The following is a 19,397-nucleotide window of genomic DNA, read 5'->3' as shown; positions in this document are numbered from 1 at the left end:
GACCAGGGGAGCTAGCCGTGGTTCCTGAATCGCGATGCTGATGACCAGGGGAGCTGGCCGTGGTGCTGAAGCGCGATGCTGATGACCAGGGGAGCTGGCCGTGGTGCTGAAGCGCGATGCTGATGACCAGGGGAGCTGGCCGTGGTGCTGAATCGCGATGCTGATGACCAGGGGAGCTGGCCGTGGTGCTGAATCGCGATGCTGACCGTGGAGCTGGGGCGCGGTGCCGTACGTTACGGAGTGCTGCCCCAGAGGCTTCTGGCTTTGTGCGCCGTTTTGTTTTTCTCCGCTAGTCCCGGCTGCTGCCCCCTCCCCGCCCCCCCCCCCCCCCTCTGTGCACCGCCTCCTTTCCCCGGACTGCCCAACCAGCGTCCCGCACCCGCCTGTGATTTTAATGAGGCTGTGTGATGAAGTGGAAATAATTTCTTGCAGCGGCAAATCCTCTTTCCTTCACTTCCCCCGTGCAGCGCTGCCCGTGTGGGCCTCTTTCTTGTTGCGTGGGCTGGTCTGGGAGGGGGAAGTTGAGTGTCGCTTACCACTACCCTGTAGTAGCGGGCAGGCGGTTTGTTCAGCTGCCCCATTCACGAGTGATTTTTAAAACCCCACGCGATCTCAGCGAACGGACGGAAGTCAAGTCGTTCGGTGAGAATCTGCATAGCCGAACCTGCATTCCTGGAATTGTCGTACTGCAAGGTAAACGTTTTCTCTATTATGTACTAATCGTTGTTTTATTCAGGCATGTTATATACCTTCTGGACACACATTGATTGCGTAAAATAGTATGGTTCATAGGGTATTACATATAATGTTTTTTTTCTTATCAAAAAGTATAATAACCTGGTTGTGAGGAGTTGGATACAATGTAACACGTGTTATAAATATTGGAGGATTTTTTTTGTATTTAATTAGAACAGCGTGGAGCGGTAGTTGAATGCAGTTTTTTTTTAATACATGAATGATATTTTTTTCCTTGAATACTGCCCTTTTTGTCTGTTTCAATAACATGTCATGGATGCAGATGTATGTAATTACAGAGACACATACATGATGTGTGCCTCAGAGAGAAGCAAAGCATGGATGGTGATGGTGACGATAATGACGATAATATTTCCACCAGTAAATCATTAATGTTGTGAATAAGTACAAATTAAACGAGAAAATTACGAAAGAACGCGATAAAACACAGAAGTAAACATCGTTAAAACCAAAAAAAATATGTTAAGCAAGAGAAATATGTCTTTGCCTCAAAACCCAACAAGAATGCATAATTTATGCCTTAAGTGAAACAAGCAATCTGCAATGCAATAAATAATTGCATTGCCTCCAAGCCCATTGCTAATGAACCAATGTAGAAAACCACACAAGTTGCAGGAATGGTACAAGCCAACGGGATTGATGTTTCGTAACATTAAAGCATTAACCTAGATACTCTTGAGATGTTATCCTCTGAAAAAATAAGCCAGGGTTGTGGCCGCTGATAATTGTGCCAGTGCTTGAACATCTTGCCAAGCCACAGGCATCTTCATTGGCCCAGCCACTCTAATTAATTATGCACCCCCAGTAAAACTCCACAATAAAATATGAATGAAAAGCTTACATTTTATACTAATTCCGAATGAAGCGACAACCATTTTGCATTGACTAATAAGCATATTATTGGAGCAGTCTTAGGTTTTGCTTATTTGTTTTGTTGTTTATGTTGATCATTACTGCAGGGCTACCGCACATTATCTATTTGGCGGTGCTTTACTGGATTAATGAGAAGCGCTATAATGATGCCAAGGACCGGTTTAATGTCTGTTAAAGGAGCTGCTCCTTATCACCTGGTGTGAACTGATAACCTACAAGGGAAGAATCTCACTGACCAAAGCACTTTGTCTTAAATGCTGTGATATTGCCTTCAGAATGACAAGAATTTGCCTTGGGGATGAAACGAATCTACTTTACTGCCCCTGTGGTTCTGTGTGCAGTGTATGCGCTCGTAACCACAGAGGGGACATGTCAATTTGGATTATGCACATGATGGATGTAGTTGTGTAGGTATCCAATTTCTAAGCTCGAATATATATAAAAAAGAAACAAAGCGTAATCAATGTTGGCTATTCTTTCCATACGTATAATATTTTGCCAATTATCTTTGATGTATGCTTCCAATTGTGAACAATGAGCACTTCATATTAATTGAAACGGTATGTCTGAAGCTCACAGATATATCCATGCATTTGTTTTTCTAACTAAAGGAATAAAAAAACTTAATTTGTTTGAAATGTGAATAATTCTCGAAATTGGATCATTGAACAATGCTTTAGATCCTTACCTTGACTTGCTTTCTGGCTTCTCAGCGAAATATAAGGGGGCTTCTCTGTGAAGCGTCATCCTCTTGTCGGTTCATAATGATTTGCTCAGGAAACCGCAATGTGCAAATGTGCTTACTGGCTGGCAGTCCCTTCAGTGCCCTCCTGTGTGCTGTCAGTGCATCCGTTCAATTGCAGCTCATGGATGAAGGTAAACACACTAATTGCCAGTTCCCCCTCTGTTAGAACACAGCAAATATTGTGGCATTGATCTTTTTTTTTACAAAAACCGCCACCGGTATTCACTACTGTATTCTCCCACGGGGAGTCTGAACTGGGCAGCGGACGTATCATGAATTCGCTGGCTTCCCGTGCTGACACAGGAACCTGGTATAATTCACGGTGCCCCTTTTATGTTCTTCCGATGGTCTGGACAGCGGCATGGATACGAGGCTTTTCTTCCCGTACATTCGCTCGTGTGCTTGTGTTTTCCCGTGCTTGAAATTTGGCATAAGCCAAGATTTATTTTTAAAGCTTTACACGGTGCATTATTAATTTGCAAACGGCACCAGCCTATGCAGCGTTGACATAATTTATACCACTGGGAATGCTATCTCTGCTGCATACTGAAAGAACTGACCTGTGCATTTGTGGCGTCTCTAAGCAGAACATTTCCCAAATATTAACATTTAAACCCCATTAACTTGATTATTCAAGGGTGATGCAGGGATATCCTCAATATATGAGGTTGCTCGTATATATTGGGGTGTTTCCGTGCCTGTATGCCCTTGGCATGCCAACTCTGAACTTAAGTAAATCTATAATATGACTGCTCTCTTGCACTTTGTCTGGAGGCAATTCAACATTTCAGGTGCGATATTTTTATACGACTATTATTAAGATTGATTAATATTCGTCAAGAAAATGTTAACATCGGTCATTATCTTCATCTAAGCAATCTGCAGTAAAGCACTATGCTCTGCCTTTCATGGGATTTAAAAGGGACAAAGATGGATTTCCCTTCATATATTTTCAGCTGTAGAGGATTTCACTGTCTGCCTCTTAGGGATTGTCGAAGCATAAGGGCCACTAGCATCCAGAGGACAGTGGGTGAAGGACATTCTGCCATCCATTGTACGTCGCCATAATAATTTACCCATCTCTTTTTTTTACCAGGAAAAGCCCACTGAGCTACGTTGCTCTTTTTCAGAAGCGACTTGGTTACAATTGATAGCTCAACGACGTTGCTTAGCTTGTGGACATTTATTTCAGCCAAATACTCTAAACGCGTGTTTCTAAAATTTTGAGGGAAAAACCGGATGACCCGGGCAAAAATCCACGCGACCACGGTGAGGACATGCACACTCCAAATATATAATCGTCAGGGTCAAGATCGAACATACGACCTCATGTTTACCAGACGAGGTAGTTAACATCTCGTCATTGTGGTGTCCCACGTACAGCACCAGCCTTTTGCTGGTGGCACGCAGGGCTGGCTGGGGTGGGAAGAGGGCTTTCCACAAAACAGGGCCCCACAAGGGCCTGTGTTGTTGTTGCTGCTAAAGGGGTCCAAGTGACATCCTGCCTTGGGCTTCAAGGTACCTCCGGTTGGACACCAATTAATGTGTTTAACATTGAATTAAGAAGCTATTTTGCAATGGCGACTCTTCACAGTGATGCAGAGCAGCCAAGCCAGATGTGGCCAGCGGGGACAAGGATAATGGCAGATGTTTACAGTCCCCATAATAGACGGTTAGATTATCCACGACCTAGTGTATGCAGACCTAGGTAACCTGGTGTACGCAGACCTGGAAAATCTGGGTTAGATGATTTCACACGCGCAGCTAAATCCCAGGGCTGGCTCTACAGTACTGCAATTGCACACGTAAAGTCGCGAGTGTTCCTGTTTAACGTGTTTATCAATGTGTTTGTGAATTTAATTATTAAAATGCCTTTATTTGTTTGCTTATTTATTTATTTTAACTCGGCCTGGCTGTAACTTTTAATGAGCCTTTACAACCTAATGCAAAATTGAATTTTTAATAATCGTACATGCTCCCCTTAAATTAAGATGAGATTTTTCGCTGATGAATTTCACAGCCGCTCATTTATATGCATTCAGCCAATCTTCGATCGCGGTGTCTGCAGGCAATCAACTATTGATTTTAATTACCAAGGCAGTCTGTGTGCCTAATGAACTTTTGTTTCACTCCAGAGGCCAGCCATGGATGTACCCATGCATTTTTTGAAATTCTATATTATTATTAATAATTCACAGCCCCTTTGTCAATATACTATTGGATGAAGACTTCCCCATGCATTGTTGTTTGCGGGGAGGGGAACAGGAAAGAGGTGGTGGTTCTTCAACTATACTTCACCATGCTGGTCAGTGCAGATTCATTGAAGGAGGAAAACCCAGGACCAGGTCAAATATCACTCTTCACTGATGTTAGCCGTGGCCCGTAATCATTAAGCTAATCACTGCCACCGCTGTCTCCCCGAATATATATCGTGCGTTGGTAGCAGGGGGTGCCCAGGACTGGTTGTTCAGAAATATTAGAATGCTGTGCAAGTCTATGATATCACCTCACTATCTCACCAGCACATTTTGTCCAATGCAGTGAGACAGGGGCATAGGGCACACCTTTGATGGTCGTCATCAAAATCAAAAATGCTGTCAGCCGCATTAGAGTTTTAAAAAACACACTACTGACAGGTTTTAGAGCAGCTCAAAGGAAACGCCGTGCCCCGTGTTGAAGAGCCCATTCTCTGCTGTTCCCTCATGGTGCTGCATGGTTAATTTTATTCTGAGCATCTGACAATGGGAGGCAAGAGGTGGTACAGTGGTTAGCACACTGCTCTGTAGACTCTGGCAAAGCCAGAGTGTGATTCCTGTCTGCGGCTAACATCAGTGGAGAGTGATATATGAACTGGTTCTGGTCAACCTTTTGCGTTTGCTCAGAATCAGAATATATATGTAGTCCTAAGAAATCCCATAAGCTTTGACTGGCACTGGATAACGTGGTGGAGCATGGTAAATTATAGTCTGTGATTAATACAGTATTGGGCTTCATCCAGCAGTGGATTGACGAAGGGCCATGAATCTACCTAAATGAATCACAGACACGCACACATGCTTACAGATGCGGATTCTCTCTATATAATAGTTCACAAGACAGCTCTAAATTGTGAGGAATGTTAATGCGGGTAACAACATTTTATACAGATTTTGATCTACAATATCAATTACATATTCGAGGTCTTAATGAAATTGTAAGCAATTTTTGTGAAATTTTTTCTACCAAAAAAGCGCAGTGTTTAGGCAAATGTGTATTACGAACACATGGGTTAGTTTATACCTAAATATATCATGTCAAGGTATTAATTTTGAGGATTTCACAAGCATAGACAGCAGGCTAATTCTACAATACTTTCCCACCTCCTGTGTTTGTATTCCAGGCTTAAGATGTGATATTTAAACACTGTGGCATCTTTTTTATGCCTCTCTTACACAAGATAACGCTCCGGTATAATTAGCGAATATACACGTGGTGTTTTAATATGTGCGACGAACGTTAATTAGGCAGCTTAGACATCACAATCAGCTGCATAATTGCATGTACAGCACGTGTGGAATGCATTAAGTATGTATTTATAGAAAGGCTGATGGCATCTTTACGGATGACGCATTAACGGTGTGAAGATTTTTTTTCTCAAACTGGCAATGTCCCATCTGCAATTGCCCTGCTGTTATTTTCAGTTACGTAAGGCTGTTGAGTAAAGTGTGTGTAAGCACACCTCTTTTCTGCACTAACGCAGAAAAGAAATGTTTTATAAAGCTGTAGCCGTAATGACCTTTACTGTCAAATTACATTCCACTAACACCGTGTCACTGTTGGCATATAGAAGCAGGTAAATTGAATTCTACACAGGACTCAGCCGATCGTAACCCGCTCCTGACAGCCCTGACACGAGGCTCATCTAGCTCAGCGCTCGCTAATGCATTTGCGTTGTTACAGGGACCACGCTGGAAATGCATTTCACACTCATACTACGAGCACCACACTCCCGCCGTATCGCTCTTCCAGATCGATACAATGTACGCGCAGCAATGCCGAGCGCAATGCTGCTGGTGCTGCTCCGCAAATGGGATTGCTTCCTCCGAACTGCTGATCACTTAGAGTGTCTGCCGCTACAAATGTGTTGTCACGGCAAAAATTATTACAGTGTTTACTTTGATGTTTTTGTCCTTTCCTTGAAAATGTTTCAATATAATTTCCACACAACTGAAATTAATAGGCTAATTAATTTGATTTTTTTTTTACTTTTCGGGCAAACCTGCCAGGCAGAATTTCTATTCGAAAGAAGCGCTCCGTCGATTTCCTGTGCGCGCGTGTCTCTCCGTGTGTGCGCATGTCTGTGAGTGCGTATGGGGAGCGTCTGTGCTTCAGTTAGCACGTTGCGCTACAAATCCGGCCACCCGAGTTTGATTCCCTCTCACGGCCACCAACACCAGTGACGACTATTTGAACCAGTTCTGCGCCTCCCCTAGGACGACTCAGCCTCAAATGAGTACCTGGTGCGATGTGTGAACATCACCACTCGGAAGACAAAGGCGCGGTGCTGACCACCCGCATCGTGGTAGGCTGTGACGGCCTTCATCGGTGCTCGCTAACAACTGTCGGTTAAGGCTATATGAGGGTATTTTTGCGTGTGTGTGTGTGTGCGCGCGTGTGCGTGACATCAGGACGACAGTGCAGTTGGCAGCCATTGACACCAATCAGCCAAATTACCCGAAACGTTAACCATCTCCGCGTCCCATCTGCTTCAGAATCTCATGGAATCCCAGTCATTAAAATGCAGGTCCTTAAATAAAATGGGTTCTGTTTAGCCGTGCGTGGAAACCAAGAGCACACGAGAGTAAACACTGCTATTTGGAGGATTTTGCTATAAGCTGCTTTGTTTACGCATAAAAAAACCTGTTGAAAATCGCTTGGAAATGTTATTTGAAAATTATGGACGATCTTCACCGTGACCTCAAATGTGTGATGTAGGAGCAATTGTACCTTTTTTTCATTCTGCCACTGGAGATTGACGCTTCAGCCTCTGTGGAGGGGAGAAGAGAAAAACTCTGGTGAGTTTGTGCAGAGGATAATGATCCATCGTCACAATGATTTCATGATTTTCTTTGTCCTTTTCTTTAAATACTCTCTCACCCGATGAAAATGCAGCAAAACTTCTTGATACCGTTCCCACTTTGTGAATATCCCCAAATCTGACATATCCTTTTTGTTATTTCCCCGATATATTACATTACAGTTCACACTCTCTGAATTAACATTTTGCACATCTAACATTAAATTTGGCTGATCCACCCAACAATATTATATCGAGGTCGCTCTGTACACTGACAGATCATTTGAATGTGGTAAAAAATGAAAGTCGAGGTGCAACCTTGCCAATTGCTTGCTCACGCCACTGTTAGTGGAAGGGTCTGCACTGGAGTTAGCTCTAGAGAATCCCTCTAGAAGGTATTTGGCCTACTCTTCCATGCTGGCCAGATGTAAGAGATGTGAGTACTCACACTTTCCCACAACCCGCTGATCGACTAACTATGGTGGTACCCATTTATACCGCTAGTGGCCGGAGTCACATTGGATTGAATAAACTTCCACCATTGTGTCAACAACCACGCTGGGTAATTGAATAGAACCACTGACCTGTGGATTGCAAATCCAGTGCACTAAACATTGCACCACGCCAATACCCTTGAATGAGTTAACAAAACAAATCGGGGGCATTGTGGGAAGCCGAAGACACCTTGAAGGCCCTTGCTAAGTTTACGCCTCTCCCTGAACAGTTCCCATCAAGAGGCACTGCTTGGCCCTTGGCAGTTGTGTGAGGAAGTTCAATTTACAATGCGTCAGGGGCTCCGCCACCTGCTCAGGTGGCATTTATTGCCTCGTCTCAGGCCAAGGGCTGGATCATTAACCCTTTACTTGGTGCATTTGCCCATAGGGTGTTCGCTGAGTGGCTGTCCCCATCACGCAGCACTGGATTAACAAAGGAGCTTTAGGGGCTGCAGCCTCAAGGCCTTGGATTACGAGGGCCCCACAGATACATATATATGCTACTTTATATTGGTTGAAATGCAGTGCGCTGTAGTTCTATGATGAACCCTGTAGACAATTTGTTTTGGTAATGAAATACATGGCAAAACGATGTGTATTATGAACAGTTACGTGCCACATTACAATAAAAAAGTGTCAGCTTTGATTTAGCTTTACAATTCAACGTCACGTTAAAAAACACTAGAACTGAAATAATGAAGTGGGAATAGCAACAGGGCTTTTAAGTCTCATGCAGTCAAGGAAAATAATTTAATGAACAATGAGGGCCCTCCAAAACTATAACAGCCTCGGGCCCCTATCAAACGTCATCTGGCCCTGTTTGTGCCTTGTCCCATATGTCAGTCTCTCCTTTCCGTGAAACTGGGTTGACTATAGCAGCACGTAAAATTTTATAGAGCACGTGGAGATTCCACGGACCCCATCCTGAGTGCCATAGAACAACTCCCAATATCATCTACGGCTTTTCTCGACCACATGGGATACACGTATAAGGGAAAGGAGGTAGACCTACGAAGAAAACGGGACCCCATTTCGGAATAACCCATTTAAACCCCCCTGACATTTGGGATCGTTGTTCCCAGTGCCACTAAGACACACACATTGTTAACTGCGTGAGATCCTCTCCCAAGTCAATGTGTGCAGTTCTGTACTCTTCCATACATTAACCACTATGCCCCCCCCATCCACCCTTCCACCCCCACTTTATGTTCCCCCACCCCTCTTGTGTTTATTAAAAGATTATCACGGGCAGCCATGTAAAGTACCAACAATGAGCTCTGTAAATAAGGACGCGTATGACCTGTGACGCTGGGCAGTGTATGTATTGTTGGAGTTTACCATACATCATGAACGGAAATAAGAAAAAACAGTATCAACAAAAATGAATTTAACGACTGAGTTTCCTAAAATACTCGAGTATGTAATTGGAGTCGCAGAGGGACAACTCAGAATTGTACCCATTGAAGCACGATCCGTAACGATTGCCCGGGCATAGATAATGTAGTAAACGCATTGCGGTGGACATAGTGTGAAGACAAGGGTCCCATGGGCAACACATGCCTAGAGATCTCACTCGTGGGGGGGGGGGAGGTGGAGGGTGGGGGAAAACACACACACACACAACAGATAACACTAAAGAAAAAAATGTATTTAATTATTTCTAATCCAAGTTATGTCGGATGCTGCTGTTGTGTCATGGTCAGCACACCGGACCTTGCAATCCAGACGTCCGTGGTTCTGTTCCATCTTCCAGGGTGGCAGTTGAAACAATTGGGGCAATTTTCTTAAATCCTCTCCCGCCGCCCCCACCCCTCCCTGCTTCCCCACCACTGCCCCTGTTCACTCAGCAGTATAAATAGGCGCACCCACAGGGAGTCGATCCGCGGGTCATACGAGGTGGCTTAAAGCGTGGGCGCACTCTCCATCGCCTTTCAGGACATCTGACCAGAGTGGAAGAAGTCGGACTAATAACGGCCAATGGGCTCTTGAGAAGCCATTCTTCCGGCAGAGGCACGAAGGAGCAATTTTAAGGCCGCGCCTCTATTTTTACCACCTAAATAGCAGTCACAGCAACGACTCAAAAATCCTTCGTTCCTGATTTGAAGCTTTCGTGACTGCAGGAATTCATACTCTTTGGTTCTTTCGGTAAAGACATGTAGATATTTAAAAAAGTAACTAATAAATCGCGACGTTTCGATAGCAACACAAGCCATCGTCTTCAGGTGAAACAATACAGCAGGCGGACCGCTGAGGAGTACATGTAGTGAGAGAGCCACTGCAACCAAAGGTTTTAAACGTTTGTTGTTGGTACAACCCAAGGGTAAGTGGGCGGGGCTAGGGATGGAATTTGCAAGTCAATGTAATCGCAGAGAGGGTGGTGGGTGACTTCGGCTAATCCGAGGAGGGGGGAGGGGGGGGGCTGCCGCAACTGGCGATAGGGTGGGGGTGAAATTTACAGAGGGGAAAAGGTGATTTTGACTTCACCGAAAGAACCAAAGAGTATGAATTCCTGCAGTCACGAAAGCTTCAAATCAAGATTGAACCGCGTCTACGGGGAGGATTCCCACACAACTCAGACATGACTTTAACCGAGAAGATGGATGAAAAATTTAGCAATCTTTGGAAGGACGTTGACCAACCAGGTAAAGTGTTAACTGTTGTGTTGCATTACATTTCTGTGTAAATTTCACCCCCACCCTCTCGCCCGTTGAGGCAGCCCCCCTCCCCCTCCTCGGATTAGCTGAAGTCACCCACCCCTACCCTCTCTGCGATTACATTGACTTGCAAATTCCATCCCTAGCCCCGCCCACTTACCCTTGGGTTGTACCCACCACACACGTCTATAACCTTTGGTTGCAGTGGCTCCCTCGCTACATTTACTCCTCAGCAGTCCGCCTGCTGTATTGTTTCACCTGAAGACGATGGCTTGTGTTGCTATCGAAACGTCGTGATTTATTAGTTATTTTTTATCAGAGTATGTTTTTTTTTGTTAGCATTCTGACCACAAGTATTGTGGTTAATGCAGACTTGATTCCTTGTAAAAGGTTTTAGTTTGGTGTTTTAACATCTTAACACCTGTTTTGTTGCCAGAAAAAGGGGAAAACCTATTCTCATATTTTGGTGCTGGCAAAAAAGGTCCCATGATATTCATTTGAATACCCATGTATTATATTTGTCCTAAACGTTATCTCGACGCAGTTGGTAAACAACATTATTTTACGATAACTGAATTCCCTTTACTGTTTGCCGTGGCCAAAATCAGGTTATGAATAGTCAAGGGAGCCGCTTGCTGGAATGTGACCTACTTATGCAATACTCCATAAGTAAGATACACACCAAGAGAGTAAATTCGATGTCCGCAAAATATAGGCACATGCCATGGCTCCAGCTCAGGATTAGTAATCACACGTTACACAGGCCGGTTATCAATCAATAAATCGATGATGTAATTCATGTATTAATGGAGCAACACATTTCATAATGTACTAATTGCAATATTAATTGATGAATGTGAGACGAATTGAAAAGCATGTTTAATGAAATGAAACAAATTTAACAACAAAACCTGGAGAGTGCCCACAAAATAAAAGCGTGCAGAGATGCGTGTTTCGAATTACATTTAGAGACAGAAAGTGAATCACCTGGTTGAGAGAACATGCGCAGGTTGAGGACATCATTCAAGCTGTTATGAGAAGCGAGTGGGCTCGGGCAGGACACGTCGTGGCTCGAAGGGATGATGGCCACTGGTCATGAATAACAATGGCTTGGCAGTCGAGGAATAAACCGCATTCCAGTGAAAGTCCACGGAGATGATTGAGCGATGATGTGGGTTGTTACATTGCGATATCGTAAGAGATGGTGATCACTCGAGGAGGCACATGTCCACCAGTGGATTTATGATGACTACTGTTGATGACGAATGTTTAATGCACCAGCAAAAGCACCGATTTGTGCACTAAACAATAATATTATTCAGGAATAAACATCAGTATTAATAATAATAATACTATTGGTAATTTGAAACCTGTTCTCCTAAGAGGCTGTGTACATTTCTTCAGAGCTCACTGACTGGATGACTTGAAGATACAGATGGACCATGGTAGGTTAGGCCCTTTAGCTAATGTACAAGAGTAGGTAACGTGGAGGGGGCCCTTGTCTGTCGGTCATCATCTGGGGCAAAGACCTGGGCCAATGACTTACAGGCAATGAGGGGAGACCAGGGGATACGACAGAGGGGAGAGGGAGAGCAGGAGGGTAGTTGTGAGGGCGGAGTTGCTGGAGCGCGTGTTACCTGCTGTATGACCAGTTGCGTTACCTGTGTGTTATCAATACAGATACCTTTGTTGAACACTGCGTGAGCTAAGTCCTTTCACAAGGAAGGTGCATCCCTGCAATGTCTTGCTCGTGCCACTGCTGGCAGAAGGGCCTGCACGAGTAGGAGCTCTACAGAGCCCCTCTCAGAGATATTGTGGCCTACCCTGCTGCGCTTGCTAGACATCGTCGGAAGCGCTGGAAGTGTCCACATTGTACGTCACCACGTGACCTGCGTATTGATTACTCGTGTGCGTACCCATTTATACTGCTGGGTGGATAGACGCAGTGGGGGGTTACGGAGGGGTGTTTAAGAAACGTGCTCCATTGTTTAAACTTCTGTGCCAGGGAATCCAGCATGTCTCGTGCACAGATATCTATTTTCATATTATTGTCTTTGTTTTGTTGTGCCATCGCTCATGTCTGCTGCATCGAGGCACGCCAAGGCATCGTGAGTATCCGAGTCGTATTGCTAAACATTCAAGCTTGGATTCTGCACCTATACGAATGCGGCTGTATGGTGTTGTAAAAATTGTACAGTTTATGAATGCATTCACATAGTTGTTACTTTGTAGGAATGTTATTATTGTAATTATTGTTGTGATAATTTGTATCCTGATATGTATGCATGAGGACCCACAAAGATAGCTAGTGAACAGCCCGCCTAGCCTTTGAAACACAAATCAGGGCAGCCTTGAAGCCTAAACTGTATTGTATATATTTGCAAACTTTTCTACGCCATGGTAAATGCTGCTTTGCTGGAGTTTCAAAAACTAATTAACATGTAAACAACACAAAAAAAATAATTAAACAAGCTTGTTTTAATAATCATCAATTTAGACATATAATGAGAATTGCAGCCAATATATTTCCTTTAGTAAAATTAACTTAAAAGATCTCATCAATTATTTCAAAAGTTACCACATTTTTAGATGTAATTTCTCGTGCAATGTCTCATTGCAATACATTTATCATAATCATCATAAACAGCAAAATACATATATATCTGCTGTATATAAATGTATCGCATGCCACTTTGAAGGAAGTGCATGTAAATACAACACAAACATGCATGTTCCCTTTGCTCATGATGATTTTTTGAGGTCTGATGTGGCTGGCTGGTTTGGTGGCTGAAAATACCCTGCCTCTCCAACTGCAGCCTTTGCACCCAGTCCCAGCCTTTGTACGCACGATCAGAACCTCCCCCAGATTTTCAGTGAGGCCTGCATCGCATTAATAGAGGCTGCCGTCGGGCGCGGAGCTTGGCTCTGGTGGGTGGATGAAAGAGTGGTCAGCACTCCAAGATGCTGAAGTGGGAATCGCAATACAGTGCTCTACACATTTTTTTTTAAATTAACAAAAAGGTTTTTGAGTTCGCCCCCCTTCTCCAATCTTTCGAAATGCACGACGTTTGATCAACTCAACTGGTGTTTGCCGTGTACAATGACACGTTGTAATCGAATCATGAACTGGCCAGGTGGCTCAGGAGTTTTCATTTAGACACTAAAACAGGGGCCTGACTGAACGTTCCTATATCGTGGAGCACATATGCAAGGGTGATTCCTCGTGGCATTGAATTCGGCTCTTTTGCCAGCCAAGTGTCTCAGCGCTCGAGTGAGCAGCTTGACATTGGAAGATTGCAAATTCAACTTTTGTTTATGGTGACTCAGCGCTGGGGTTGATAGAATGAGTAACATATTGTGTAGAAGTCAAGTGGTTGTCCTATGGATAGACGCACCCCCTGCCATAGGAATCTGGACATGCCAGCACTTGCTGAAGGCTGTAAATAGGCGATGCTTACTGCACAAATGCCCATTTGAGAAGGAAACTACTTTGACTTTTTTTTTACTTTGTGCTGCGACCCTACACAAAATGTAATCACAATAGGTGTCGAGTGCAAATCACGTGGCAAAAGGTCAATTCAGCCCCATAATTCCTTATTGGCTCAATAAAATGAGCATCGCATTGTTTGAAGTCGACAGTGGTTTTCAATAGATAGGGTGGTCTGCGCCACAAACATGTGGCATTTCAAGCTCAGGGCCAAGGATGGAAAATGGGCAATATCCCAGTGCTTGGTTAAGCACGTGTGCAGGACCGGATTAATTCAAAGCCTTGAGGAGCTGCAGCCCCGGGCCTTGGAATTCTGCTTTGTAATAGTTGAAACGCAATCATTTATTGTAGCACGATGATAAATCCGAAAGTGTAATTTGATAATTAAAGGCCTAGCATCACAATGTTATATTACTACCAGTAATGTGCCGCACGGACCACGTGTCTTCCTCTTAACCTTGATTTATATTTATAATTAATGTATTTCATTAAAAAAAAACTGTAACTGAACAGCAATAGGATGTTTGGCATTGGACATGCGTGGTGGTATAACAGTAAAAGGGAAGTAATTTCATATATGAGTCCCCCTCTAAAACTATAATAACAGCCCCAGGCTCCGATCAAACTTCATCCGGTCCTGCCTTTGAGCCCGTTACACACGAGGTATACGAATTAAATATGAATAGAAAACAACAGATTCTTAACACGCGTGACGTGATGCGTGCATAACGAGCAAAGGAATTGATTTTAATCGACGAATCGATCTATCGTTACATGCTCACTGTGGATCGATCACAGGACCTGCTCAGCGTGTCCGATCGTTGTGCGGCCATCCAAACGACGAGACGCCGCCTAAAGTAATCACGGTTCTGAGGCCCCCCATAAAGGTTAATCCCGGCCCCGGACGTAAACGCTGTCAATCATAGCACTGACGGCGGAATGGCCTGCATTAGAGCAAAGGTACTTGGTCGGCTCTTCCACGTTGATTGGACGTGTGATGGAAGAGGTGGGCGTGCCCACACGTTACAGCACCGCGCACGGCCTGGCGATCAACTAACGTTGGCGTGCGAGGGCTTCGAGGAACCTGTGACATTGTTTCAACTGACCGTGGCGCGCATCGCCTCCGGCTGCGTACTGGCTGCGTTCGTGCGCTGGAGCAGCAGGCTCTCACGTGGCTCTCAGGCTACGTGGGCTGACGTAGAGCTCGCAAATAACTCTGACGAGCGTATTCGTTCGAAGCTTTCGTGACAGCAGGAATTACTCTTGGGTTCTTTCGGTAAAGTCACGTAGAAAATAAAGTCAAATACTAACGGAATGCGACGATTCGATTGTTGTGTTGCGTTGTGTTTCTAAGTTTACGATGTTTTTTTCTTTCTCATTCATTCTTACCCTGATGACGGTTGCTTGTGTCGCAATGGAAACGTCGTATTCTATTATGATTTGATTTTATTTTCTACGTGACTTTACCGAAAGGATCAAAGAGTGGAGCATATTTACGTATGTATTCTTCCGTGCGTATCTGGCGCGGTCTGACTGCATGGCAGTCACCCGCAAAAGCATTCGCCACGTGAATTCGTTTCAACTGCCACGCCGGATGATGGGATCGAACCGGCGAAACCGCCGGCGGCGATGCTTTGGCTCGTTCCAGAGACTGCCCAACGTTCCACGCGCACCCTCGCACGAAGGATGTTGGCGATTGCGGGCCCCATTGTGCATCGTCTGTGGTGGTGGCGGTGGCGGTGGCACCGGCGGAGGGCGGTCATTATCATCTGCAAAATCATGGTAGCGTCAATAATATATATAGATATTTTTTGGAGCGTGTGTTAATGAGTCTTGAGACAGAGCCACGAGTGCGGCTCAAGTGTTTTTTTGCGTGAAAATAATTCCTTTCTCGGTTTCCAAGCATCCCCTAAGCTTGTTGGCACTCGGTCTTCATATGAAACGTCGCTCGCGCCAACAATTTTGGTGTTCTTGTTTGAGACCTCATTAACAACAAAGTTTTATCTTCACGCTGATAAATGATGTGCAAAGTATGTCGCATAATCAAATGTGAAAATAACCGCACGTGCTCCAATATGTCACCGGCTTTGAAACGACAGCATGCTGGGAATTAAGTCGTTTTATTGTCATAATCAGCTGCAGCGTCAGCGTTAAATTTTGTTTTTGTTATAAGACATTGTCTGCCCACTGCTAGATGAATACATCCCCATGCCGCCATCATCTCTCACGGACCGGCGACACCACAATCCAATACATTCCTGCTCATGAGCCGATCTCATCACTCCATCTCTGCGGTAGTCATCCTCTGGGGCAACTTCTCTCATTCGGCTACTATTCCATCACTGGGTCTCATCCATTGGTCATCATCCCTTGTCGTGATGTGTCCACATCAAGCACAAATCCTTTTCTGAACAGTCGTCGGGCTTTCACCACCATTGTTATGATTCATAAACGGTTTATTTTTGGAGCTTGGATCGTGTATAGATGTGCGTCGTCAACCCTCCTCCACCCGACATAGCAAATTAATAAATGTGTTACGTGAATTAAACGTGAAAATGTATTTGCTGCTTCAACAGTACCACCGGTGCTGGTGTTGGGGCGTAATCTTCAACATTGAAATGGGTAACGACGTTTCGCTGGACATTACATCTCTGAGCTCACATCTCGAGCTCTTGAGCTCCTGTTAACAACAAAAGTGTCAACGTGACACTTTTTTTGCTCATTGGCCGTGTCGGGTGGTGGAGGGTTACGACACATTTATAAATAACGCGATCTAACCCAAAAACCTTTATTATGAATAACATTGGTCGCGAAAGCCTACGTGTTAAACCTGAGGATGCTGGATGTAATCTCCAGTGAAACGTCACACTCTTTTAAACGTTGCGATATTTTACTCTCCAACATCAGCGCCGGTAGTGCTGAAGCAGAAATACATTTGGCACGCTTGACGCACACGACACTTTTATTAATTGGTTGCGTCGAATGGAGGAGGGTTTGCAACACACATTTTTAGACGACCTAATCCAAAATAAACCAATCATGAATCGGTCAATCTCGACGTCTCTGCTTTGTGTTTGTTTCTCAATCCATGACCTCCGTTTTCCTGCCTCTCATTGAAATTCCCAGGATGCATCTCAGCATGCCTAAACTACACGTTCAAGGAAAGAACTGAAAATTAATATCAAAAGATGTATTATCATCGTGATTAATATTATCGAGCAAAACTCAGCGTAGCACTTAATACAGAGCTGTAATTAGCATATCAGGCACGACAACAGCGTCCTTCTAAACCCTCCTGTAGCGAGCCACAGATGCAAGGATCACTCCTTATTGCATTTCATTTGGCTCTTCAGCCAGCGAGGATGGCTCGTTGATAGAGTAAGTGGATCGCAGTCAGAAGGTTGGAAGTTCAAATCCTGGCTGGGGGATGGTTCAGCCCACCATCCATCTGAGGACAATGAAATAAGTACAACTATGTTGGGAATTTCAATAATGGTCCGATTTTATATACTCGCCCGTGCTATCGGAACGTGGAATTTCCATCACCAGCACAGGGCTATAAAGAGGATATGAGCACAGCCTCAATGCTCATTTGAGGAGGAGACCACTTTGACGTTTTTTTAACTGAAGGATTATTATAATACGTAACATCCCTGATCCGCATCATAATACACACAAAAAGTCGATCTATGCTGCCAGGAAAACTGTTTGTATCTGCTGTTTGATTAATCGCTTGTCCATGGTCCTCATTTATTGCTCGCTGCCATGGACAACTTAAATAATTTTTGCACGGAACAATCCGATTAGCACAGTTAGCTACGTATGTTGCGAAACAAGTTCAACAAACATACATGCATGTGCAAAATTCCCCTCGAACTGACGTGGGATTGATGGAAGCGAGGTTAATCTTGACCAGGTTTGGAAGAAACGATTGTCACTTAACTTTGCCCTCTCTCTGGCTACATTGACGTGTAAGTTACATCAACCATGCCTGCGATGACTTATATGGATGATGATAATGATGTTAATTATCATCAAAATTCATTACTTAATAATTATTAAGTCTGAAAATCGATATGAACTTAGCAACCATAAGTGTGTAATAATCAGACATGTTCTTATATCAAACCTCCTTTTCAATGTTTATAATAAAGTATATAGTTTGAAACACATTCAGTGATGTGGATTTTCATATGCCTATGTTATTATGCTCCAGGTTGCAGTGCCGTTAATGGGAGCATTTTATCTTGCGAAAAAAATATCTGGAAAAAAATACATCTAAGTCATCCATTTTGTAACTGTTAAAAAATATACGCTGCAATTTCTAAGTACCCAGACATGCTAAATATAAAACCTCGTATGTGAGTCATCTTCATTAAATATTTCCGCTTGTCAAAATAAGTGTCTGCCATTGTGTGCTCGTTGCTATTACTGTCAAGATGTGATTTCGCTAAGAGAAATCCAAAAAAGTCATGAATTTTATAAAAGCATTACGGCTAAACTTATTGACGTCTGGCAGAGGCCACCTGTGTACAGGGTTCTGGAGTGCGCCCAGGGTCCAACTTAAGCCCAATGCGAGTTCAAAGAGAGTTAGAAGCTGGCACATCTCATGCATCCACCAAGTAAGTCTATTTTTAAACAGCTGCAGTGTGCATCTCATTGGGTTTCCACCATTCTCTCTCGGTTATTAAGCCTGATTTGTTTTCATCCCGTCTCAAAGTAAGATCGAGCACCATTTGCTTTTTATAAAGCTGAACTCTTTTTTTACTGGAAATATTGGCCAACAAAATGTAAGAATATTAAAAAGCAAGCACGCTCCATGGGTGTACATGACTTGAAATTACAATCGTGGGGACTTTATTAGGCGCTGGTGTGGAAATCACTTTTTTATTATTATTTTGTTATCGTAGTCATCATTACCAGACCTCGCCTTCTAACTAATATACATATAGATAATCTAATGTAGAAACAAAGAACATTTCTTGGCAGAAACACGGGCTTATTGTGCACGTGGGAATGAATTACGAAATCTTCAATTTAAAAGAAAAAAAAAAACAGAATCCGGTCAAAGATGCGCTCGCGGTAAAACAGAGCGCAAGAGTCAAAACCGTGGCTCTGAATGAATAACCGAGACCCAGCATGGAACCCGGGGAAACGCGACGAGAGTCGCGCTGCTTTCAGTTCTCTCCTCTCGACGGTGGAGCAGCATATGACTGCGCTGCAGCGCGTGCTATTGTGCGTCCTGCAGAATAAGAGAGCAGGTGAGCAGAGCTAATGAGGATCCGTGGGCCACGACTCGTCCATTGATTTCGGACCACGCACGCCGTCTCTC

General features: G+C 44.0%; 1 protein-coding gene across 3 annotated transcripts in view; it reads left to right on the top strand.

Annotated features, from left to right (window-relative positions):
• Positions 1–354: 354 nt before the first annotated feature.
• The window catches only part of LOC116949329 (contactin-4-like), a 99,526-nt gene continuing 80,483 nt past the window's right edge, over positions 355–19,397 (top strand). Inside the window, exons 1-2 of one of the 3 annotated variants that reach the window (XM_032966499.2) lie at positions 356–693; positions 7,385–7,428. The gene's annotated coding sequence lies outside the window, so the exon portion shown is untranslated. Of the gene's footprint in view, positions 694–7,384; positions 7,429–19,397 lie in introns of all 3 variants that reach the window. The other 2 variants (XM_032966501.2, XM_032966497.2) reach the window with 2 other exon arrangements.

Source organism: Petromyzon marinus, chromosome 36 (assembly GCF_048934315.1).
Source record: "Petromyzon marinus isolate PM22_M1 ecotype Great Lakes invasive population chromosome 36, UKy_Petmar_22M1.pri1.0, whole genome shotgun sequence".
In the NCBI taxonomy this organism is placed as follows: domain Eukaryota; kingdom Metazoa; phylum Chordata; class Hyperoartia; order Petromyzontiformes; family Petromyzontidae; genus Petromyzon; species Petromyzon marinus.
The sequence above is the reverse complement of the archived record's forward strand: the minus strand, read 5'-3'. Positions and strand labels throughout refer to the sequence as shown.